The sequence below is a fragment of the Elephantulus edwardii genome, unplaced genomic scaffold, assembly GCF_000299155.1.
Source record: "Elephantulus edwardii isolate Elephantulus edwardi_28Jun2011 unplaced genomic scaffold, EleEdw1.0 scaffold00023, whole genome shotgun sequence".
In the NCBI taxonomy this organism is placed as follows: domain Eukaryota; kingdom Metazoa; phylum Chordata; class Mammalia; order Macroscelidea; family Macroscelididae; genus Elephantulus; species Elephantulus edwardii.
Genome location: NW_006399773.1, coordinates 7,978,494 through 7,987,219, shown reverse-complemented (window position 1 = coordinate 7,987,219; position 8,726 = coordinate 7,978,494).

Here is an 8,726-nt window from a genome sequence, read left to right as displayed (position 1 = left end):
TGTAACTTTTTTTATTGTGAGTAGTCCTCTTCCTTCATCTTCAAAAAATATACAATTATAATATAAAATACGATTTCTATAGAAAAATATATTCAAAATAGGGAAGGGTGAGATAACAGGAATAAAAAGACAGAGAAAGCACAAGAGTTTTGTCAAGAGGCAATTTCAAAAGGAGGAATCTTGAAGGCATATTGTTGAAATTATGCCTACCTAAAATACATCCTAGCATGCCAAGTCCTATACCTCTGAAAAAGTCACTGGGTGTTGCGATAGTTTCTATTCAGCTACTGATGAAAGGGTTGATGGTTCAAATTAGTGGGAAATTAATTTTTCTCTAAAAAAGATTATAAGTAAGAAAACCTTATCAAAATATTCATTTTTGGAATAGAGATCTGTCTGCCTCCATAAAGGTATAACCAGTGAAACCTATGGAAATCTGCTTTGTAATACCTAGAGTATCTGGGCGTCAAAATTGACTAGTCAACATCAAATTTGGATTTTAGTTATAACTGTAAAAGCAATCCTGATGGAAATAAGGTATCATGTTGACGAGGCTATATTAATATTATCTGGACTATTTCATTGCTATCAAGTAAGTTCCAACTTGTAGAGATCCTCCATCAGGTTTTTGATGCTGTAGGTCTTTGCAGAAAGACATTCTCATCTTTATTTCATGAAATAATTTGTGGATTTGAACTGCTGACATTTGGATTAGTAGCCTGATAAATTATGTTGTTGTTGATTGCCACTGAGTTGAACATGACTCATAGCAACTCTCTGAACAAAAGACCTAATGCCTCTCCATAGCTATTGTCATTTCTCTAAGTTCATAGAGTTTCCAGAGGCGTGTGACTTAGGAAGTGGATGCCACTCCTGCTTCCAAACCTGTTTTACAATGGGGAGCTCCACCAAACACTCTCCACATTGGGAAACCATTATGATATTTGATAACCCAATGCACAAGGTTCAGCATCGCAGCAAACCCAGGGTACTTCACATAGCACCTTGATAAAGAGTTATGTATGAAGTGGAAGAATATTCCTCCAGATATAACAACACTACTCTCACTTAGCAATGGTTAAGTGTCGTCAAGTCCAATAAGACCCATAGAGACACTTGCACAAAAGACCTGAACTCTATTCTATAACCAATATCTTTTCTGTAAGTTTACAGAGTTTAAAGAGTTTACAGAAGCCTCTAGTTTAGGAAGTGGATGCTATTCCTACTTCCCAAATATTGTACATGATAAGTATCCATTTTGGTATTTGACATAACTATTGTATAGACAAGAAGACAATTGGCAGCACCATATTAGATGGAGAAGAGATTGAGGTTCTTAACAATTACAGCTTGTTTGTATCCACAATCTACACTCTTAACACCAGCAGTCAGGAAATCAAAAGACAAATTTTACTGGGAACATCTGCTCTCATGGACCTCTCCAGAGTGCTGAAGAGCAAGGATGTCAGTCTAGATACAAAGGTGCACCTAATCCAGTCCATGGTCTTCCCAATTGCTTGTTATGCTTCAGAAAGTTGGACAATGATTAAGGATGACAGGATAGATGCCTTTGAGTTGTGGTGCTGGAGAAGAGTCTTGAACATACCATGGACTTCCAAGAAAACAAATAGGTCTGTCTTGTGGAGAGTGAAACCAAGTCTCTCCTTGGAGGCTAGGATTTTGAAGTTCTGCCTCACTTACTTTGTGCATGTGGCAGGAGAGATGGGTCCTTAAAGAAGGATATCACACTTAGAAGGGTGGACAGACTGCATAGGAGAGGAAGACCCCAGATGATATGGATTGATATAGTAACTGGGCCAATGGGGGTTGGTGTGTCAGAATTAGGGAGGCTGGCTCAGGACAGGGAAGGGTTCAGAGCTGCTGTACATGAGGTCACTATGCATCACAGGCAATTCAACAAACAATAACATACTATGACAGGTTTAAAAGCAGGAGTGGCATCCACTTCCTAAACAACATGCTTCCAGGAACTCTATGAACTTTGATAAATGTCATTAGTCGTAGAGGGTCTTCAGGCCTTTTGTTCATAGGGTTGCTTTGAGTCTTGCTCCACTTGAAGGCAATTCACAGCAACAACATGGCACAGTATTCAGTATCACAGGAACTCCAAATCATTCGGTTCAGCAAATAGACAAATGATTACTGTATCGCTTAAAGAATATGCATTCTAAAATTAATAAATTCATTCTAAAATTAACAAATTTATTAATATCTTATGGGATTTTAAAGACACATCCTTAAGCAGGCCTCCACTATTGGTCAGAAGTTCAACTGGCACCTGCTTTGGGGGAGGGGAACACAAACAAACATCAAACATGACCCAAAACACTTCCCTTCTGTGAGCACCATCAACACATGACTGCCATCTAGATGCTAGGAGCAAACTCCTAAAGTGGAGGCTCCAGGTCGGCCTGTAGACCCAACCCCTTACAGTGTGTCCTAAATCTAATCAATTCTGAGTTACAAAAGGAGAAGACAGACATCAAAACAACACTTATTACAGAAGAATATAGATACAACCAAGGAACTTAAAGGCTACTGACTGGGAAGAAGTCAATAACCAAGATCCTTCCTTTAGACTTTTTAGCCTCCAGAATGATGTTGTTGTTGTTGTTGTATGACATTAAATCAAAGCTGATCCTCCACCAACTTTTCTTTTTTTTTTTTTTCCACCAACTTTTCAGAGGAGATTGGTCATCTTTCTCTCCTGGAGTAGCTAGTTTATTCAATTACTGTCTTTTCGCTTGGCAGTGCAACTTCTTAACACTAAAGCAAGAGAGCTTCCAGAACTATGAACAAGTAAATTTCCATTCCTAAAAAGTCACTCAGTTCTGGCATTTCTCTTATTGCTGCACTAGGAAACAAAGTCAGGCTAGTAACAGTTGCTGTGGAAAGGGACACATAATGAGCAAGGAAGAGGAAGGTTTTCCTCTTGGGACAAGGAAGTGACAAGTCTACAAGGATAAACTGAAATTTACGTTGGTATCTATGCTGTGATCATATTGTAAAGGTGATACAGATGCCTGTTTCCACTCAGAATTTGGTTTAGAAGTTGACACTAATGATCCAGGCATACACCAGGATGATATGACAGCATTTATCACTCATGTAATGAAGCTTACAGGACAGAGAAGAATGATTCTTCTAGTTGGTGTTAAAATGCCTGAGAAAAAGGTTAAAAGAAACTGTTGTTGTTGTTGTTGTTAAGCACCATCGAATCACAGGCGACTCATAGCGACCCTATGAAGGAAAGTCCTTAGTGCTAAAAAGAAACTAGCTTGGATTTTATGGTGATTATGGATTGAGGCTGAAGTTACACATTATTTGAATTTTCCACCAGCACCAAAAAAAGAGAGTTTTCAGGGTTCCTAATCTGCTTGCCTTGGTAGGGAGCAGGAAGGGAAGGGAAAGTGTTGGGATTTGAAAGCTGTCACAATTAAATATAAAAATCCAAAGTGGTCAGTTGGAAATCTTATGGAAGCAAATCAACCTTCAAAACCATTGTTAATAGGGTCACCGTTGTAGTCGGCTTGATGGAATCCAACAACAACCAGCAACATACTCAGTATTGGCTCTGTAGCACATAGCAAGAAAAGCGTAACAACAGTCTCATAAAAGGATTGTATTGCTCAAAAGAACTTTCATATTAAATAATTGTGGAAGAATACTGAAAGCTTAAAAATGCTGAGAAAAAGAGTATTGTACTGTTGTGTAACTCACAAATTTAAATTTTAAATAGGTTGCTGTTCAAGTGGCCTATGATCATAGACTCTGATTATTTGTGGGAATTTTTGTAACTGGACCTCAAACTATTGGAAATTAATTGCAAGCCTGGTTTTGTCTCATTTCAGCAACCGTTTTTCTGTCAGGAAAAAAATACTATTTTAAAATTACCTATGTCATCACTTTGGCAGTGAAAGTATTATAACCTTCAGGTTATGTTTTGATACACTTGGATCATAAAACTCAAGATAAAAATCTTAAACAACAATAACAACAATAAAAAAAAGCCAACTAGTTAAACATTTTATCAGTTACACAACTGTAAAAAATGCTTTCACATAAATGTCCTGCTGTTCGCAGGTGGAAAGTGATAAATATCTTCTAATTGAATCATTTTATTACTGTTCCTAGACTCTAATATATGACTGGAAATATGTATTCTAATTGTAACCCACTTGACACATACAAGCTGAGAAAAAACATACCTTCCCAGCTACTACTGGTTATAAAAATGATAATAATAAAAGTGACTAGAAAACCTCTGCAGCTAACTATTGACCTCAAGGCCCACCAACCTCTCCCATTCCCCCCCACACACAAAAAAAAAAATCCCAAAACAAACAAACAAACAAGCAAACAAAAAATTCTAAAAAATTTTCCATATTAAATCATCACAATTAATTTTCTAGAAAATGTGGAAAAACTAAGCAAATCAAAGCACAAACAAGGGGGTGGGGGAAGCCAAACTCTTGTACACCTAATTTTGGGATAAAGATATAGTAAAACATGAAGTCTTACAGCTCTTATTTCCAAATGTGTATTAAACAAAACATTTTTATATTCTTTAATTTATCATGTAATTGATTGTTAGTGATGCCTTCTTGTTGGTGTGCTCTGTCTATGAGAACCAACTCATAGTGGAGCCCCCAGTGGGTTTTCAGAGGCAGTAAATCATACAGGAGGAGACTGTCCTCTTAAAGAGCAGCAGGATTAGAACCATGTATCTTTGGGATGGCAGCACAGTTTCTACCTCTAGGTCCCCAGAGCCCCCTAATAGCATCTTCTTTGTGTTATTCTTGTTGTGTGCTGATTAACTGACTCGTAGCTGACACTTGAGTAGCTTTTCAGATACAGTGAATTGCATGGGAAGAGATTGCTTATCTTTCTACCATGGAGCAAATGGAGGACCCGAACCATGTGCTTTTGTGTTTGAAGCTTTTTACCACTAAACTGCCAGGGTTTCCTAATGCTGTCTTAAGGTTTATAATTTGTATTTAACATGTTTGCTCGTTTTTGGTGTTTTTTTTTTCAGTAGAAGCAAGGAAGAAAAACAATTATAACCTTTCAATTCTCAATACAGTCAGCACTCTTACAAACTTATCCCAATAATTAAATAATATTAAAATATATTGTATCTCCTAAATTTTCCAATTAAATCCACATTGCTCAGTGATACTTAAGATAATGAGAATTATAGTTGATTTATTATTCTTGATAATTATATTTTCATTACAAATTCACAACTTTATAAACATTCAAGTAAAATCCTCCAAAACAACATGAAATTAAAGATAGAGATAAAAAAGGATTTATGAAAGAAAATTATTGCAAACTTTAATTTTTTTTAAAAAATTTCTCAATAAATTGGCTTCATTACTATTCTCATTACTTTGTAATCCTAAATGAAATATCTCTGATGTAAAATAAAGGTTGACATTCAAAATTATTTTGTGTATTGCCAATAATGATGAATTATGTAGTGAATTAGCATTTTTTCCATAACAATTACATACCTTGACAACAATTTTTTTATATTGCTGTTGTTTGCACATCAAGTTGCCTGCAACCTTTAGGGACCCTATGTACAAGAGCTCTGAAACATGCCCTATCCTGAGCCAGTCTCAATGACTCCAACACTCTAACCCCCATTGTCTCAGTTACTGTATCAATCCATCTCATCTGGGGTCTTCCTCTCCTGCACTATCCCTCAACCCTTCCAGGCACAACATCCTTTTCCAGGGACTAGTCTCTCCTGGCCACAAACCCAAAGTACATGACATAAAGCTTCAAACTCCTAGCCTCCAAGAAGAAATTTGGTTTCACCCTTTCTGAGACAAACCTATTTGTTTTCTTGGTAGTAAATGGTATGTTCAAGACTCTTCTCCAGCACCATAATTCGAAGGCATCTATTCTTCTTGTCATCCTTAGTCATTGTCCAACTCGCTGATGCATAGTAAGTAAATGTGAAGACCATGGCCTGGATTAGGCACACCTTAGTCTCTAAACAGACATTGTTTCTTTTCAGTATTCTGGTGAAGTCCTTGAATATAGATTTTCCCAGTGTAATTAATCTTTTGATTTTCAAACTGTTGATGCCAAGAGTGTTGCTTGTGGAGCTGAGCAAGCTGTAATTGTTAACAATCTCAGTCCCTTCTGCATCTATCAAGGTGCTGTCAATTGGCCCAGTGGTGAGAATCTTTGATGTTGAGTTTCAATCCATATTGAAAACTATAGTCCTTGACCTTCTGCAGCAAGTGCATTTCAGGTCCTCCAGTTTCAGCAAACAAGGCTGTATCATCTGTGTAACGTAAGTTGTTGATGAGCCTTCCTCCAATCCTGATGCCACATGAAAAGCCTGGCTTCCCAGTAATGTGTTCTGCATATAGATTGAATAAGTATGGAGACAGGATGTATCCCTAAAGCACTCCTTTCCTGATCTTGAACCATGCAGTATTTCCTTGCTCTGTTCTGTAGACTTTATTCTGGCCTCACATATAGGTTTCCCCAAAACACAATCAAATATTCTGAATTCTCATTATTCTCAGAGTTAGCCACAGTTTGTTGTGATCCACACATTCAAATGCCTTTGCATAGTCAATTAAATACAGATAAACATTTCTTTGGTACTCTGTACTTTCCACTAAGATCCATAAAACATTGTCTATAATGTCCTTAGTGCCAAAGCCTCTTTAAAACCTAGCTTACATATCTGGCAGTTCTCTGTTGATATACTGTTTCAGTTATTTCTGGATAATCTTCAGTAGGATTTTGCTAGCATGTGATACTAGTGATATTTTTTTTATCATTTCCACACTGTGTTGGGTCACCTTTTTTGGGGATGGACATTAATATGGATCCCCTGTGTTCTCAAAAAGAAATGTGAGGACAATTATCTGGCATGTCCAGGGCAGCATCTGTTAGTTGAAATACATCATTTGGTATTCCTGAGTCTATATGTTTTGTCAAGTCCTCAGAGCAGCCTGAACTTCTTCCTTCATCACCATTGCCTTTTGATCATATGTTATTTCTTGAAATTCTCCTGTGTCAGCCAATTCTTTTTGGTACAATGACTCTGTATACTTCTTCCATCTTCTTTTAATACATCTTGAATCATTCAATATTTTTTCCCAATGCATCCTTTAGTCATTTTAACTCATGGCTTAGATTTGTTCTTCAATTTCTTCAGCTTAAGAAATGCTGAGTGATTTTGACCCTTTTGATTTTTTTTAACTCTAGCTCCTTGCACATTTCATTATAATACTTTGCCTTGCCTTCCGAAGCTGCCCTTTGAAATCTGCTATTCATCTCCTTAAAAATGTTATCTCAAGTTTTTTATGAAAGATTGTAGTCTTCTTATTCTTAACAGTTTGTTTTCTCACTTACTTTGGACATATTTTTGGAGGAACAAGTTCTTTTGCAGGAGGGAGGCATCATGCTGGGAAAGGTGGAGAGCTAGCAAAAGGCAGGAAGATTCTCGGCTAGTTGGGTTGATGTGGTGACTACCACAATTGGCTTTGAGCATGGTGAGATCTTGAGGATGGAGCAGAATAGACCAGGTTTATATCTGTTGTTCATATGATTACTATGAGTCATAGATGACTCAGTGGCAGCTAACAACAATGACAATCCTAACACTTAACTCCTGTTAGTTTTGTTTAATCGCTAGAAATAAACAAATGTTGTGACTTTAATATTGTATGTAGATGCTGATACACAAATGTAATACATAATTTTCTCTATCACCATTCACTCTGAGCATTACGTTTTGTGTTTGTGTGTAATATAAGTTGTTTCTGTTACTTCTTAAAGTGATAACACATTCCCAAACAAAGCAAGTTTGTAAAACTAATATAGATGGTTTTATCTTAATACTTCAAATCCGTACTTCACATCTGTTCAGATTACCATATTCGTATCCATGCTTCAATGCATTTAAGAATTAACTAATAGAAAGTAAAAATCCTATTCCAGAGAGATTGCTATGTGATCAGAATGCATTAGAAAGGAGGTGGAAATCTGAAAGTATTTCCATTACTGGATATGGTACATGAATATTCATTACATTTTATACTTTACAAGCCACTGACTTTATAACTGTTGCAGCAATAATGAGGTTATATAGGATTATTGCTACAGCTGATGTTAAAGGATTTGGTATTGGAAATTTTCACTTGTCATTTTGCATCTCAATTACATAATTGTAAAAATGCTAGAAACTGACCAATGACATTTGAGATATATTTATTGGGTCTGGGTGATTTAAGTCAGACTAAAATTATTCTTTATCTAACAAGGCAATGTTTGTTTGCAAGAGGTTTCAAAGTAACTATATGCTTTAGTACTTCTTACTGTACCATATGTGATTAATGTACAAAGTATTGCTGTTATGTGTCATTGAGTTATTTGTGACTCATTTGCAAGAGATGAACAGTAGCTCTGGACACTGTCCTAACCTGAACAGTTCTCACTTCTTCACATATCTAATCCCATTACCCCAATTACTACGATAATCCATCTTTTGCATTAGGAGTACCTTAGTCTCCAGACTGACTTTGTTGCTCTTTAGGACTCCGGAGAGGTCCTAGACAGTCCTGACTCTTGGCACTAAGGCTGTAGTTTGTGGAGCCAGCAAGTTGAAGTTGTTAGCAATCTCAATCCATCTATCATGATGCTGTCAATTGGCTCAGTGGTGAGATAAGAGT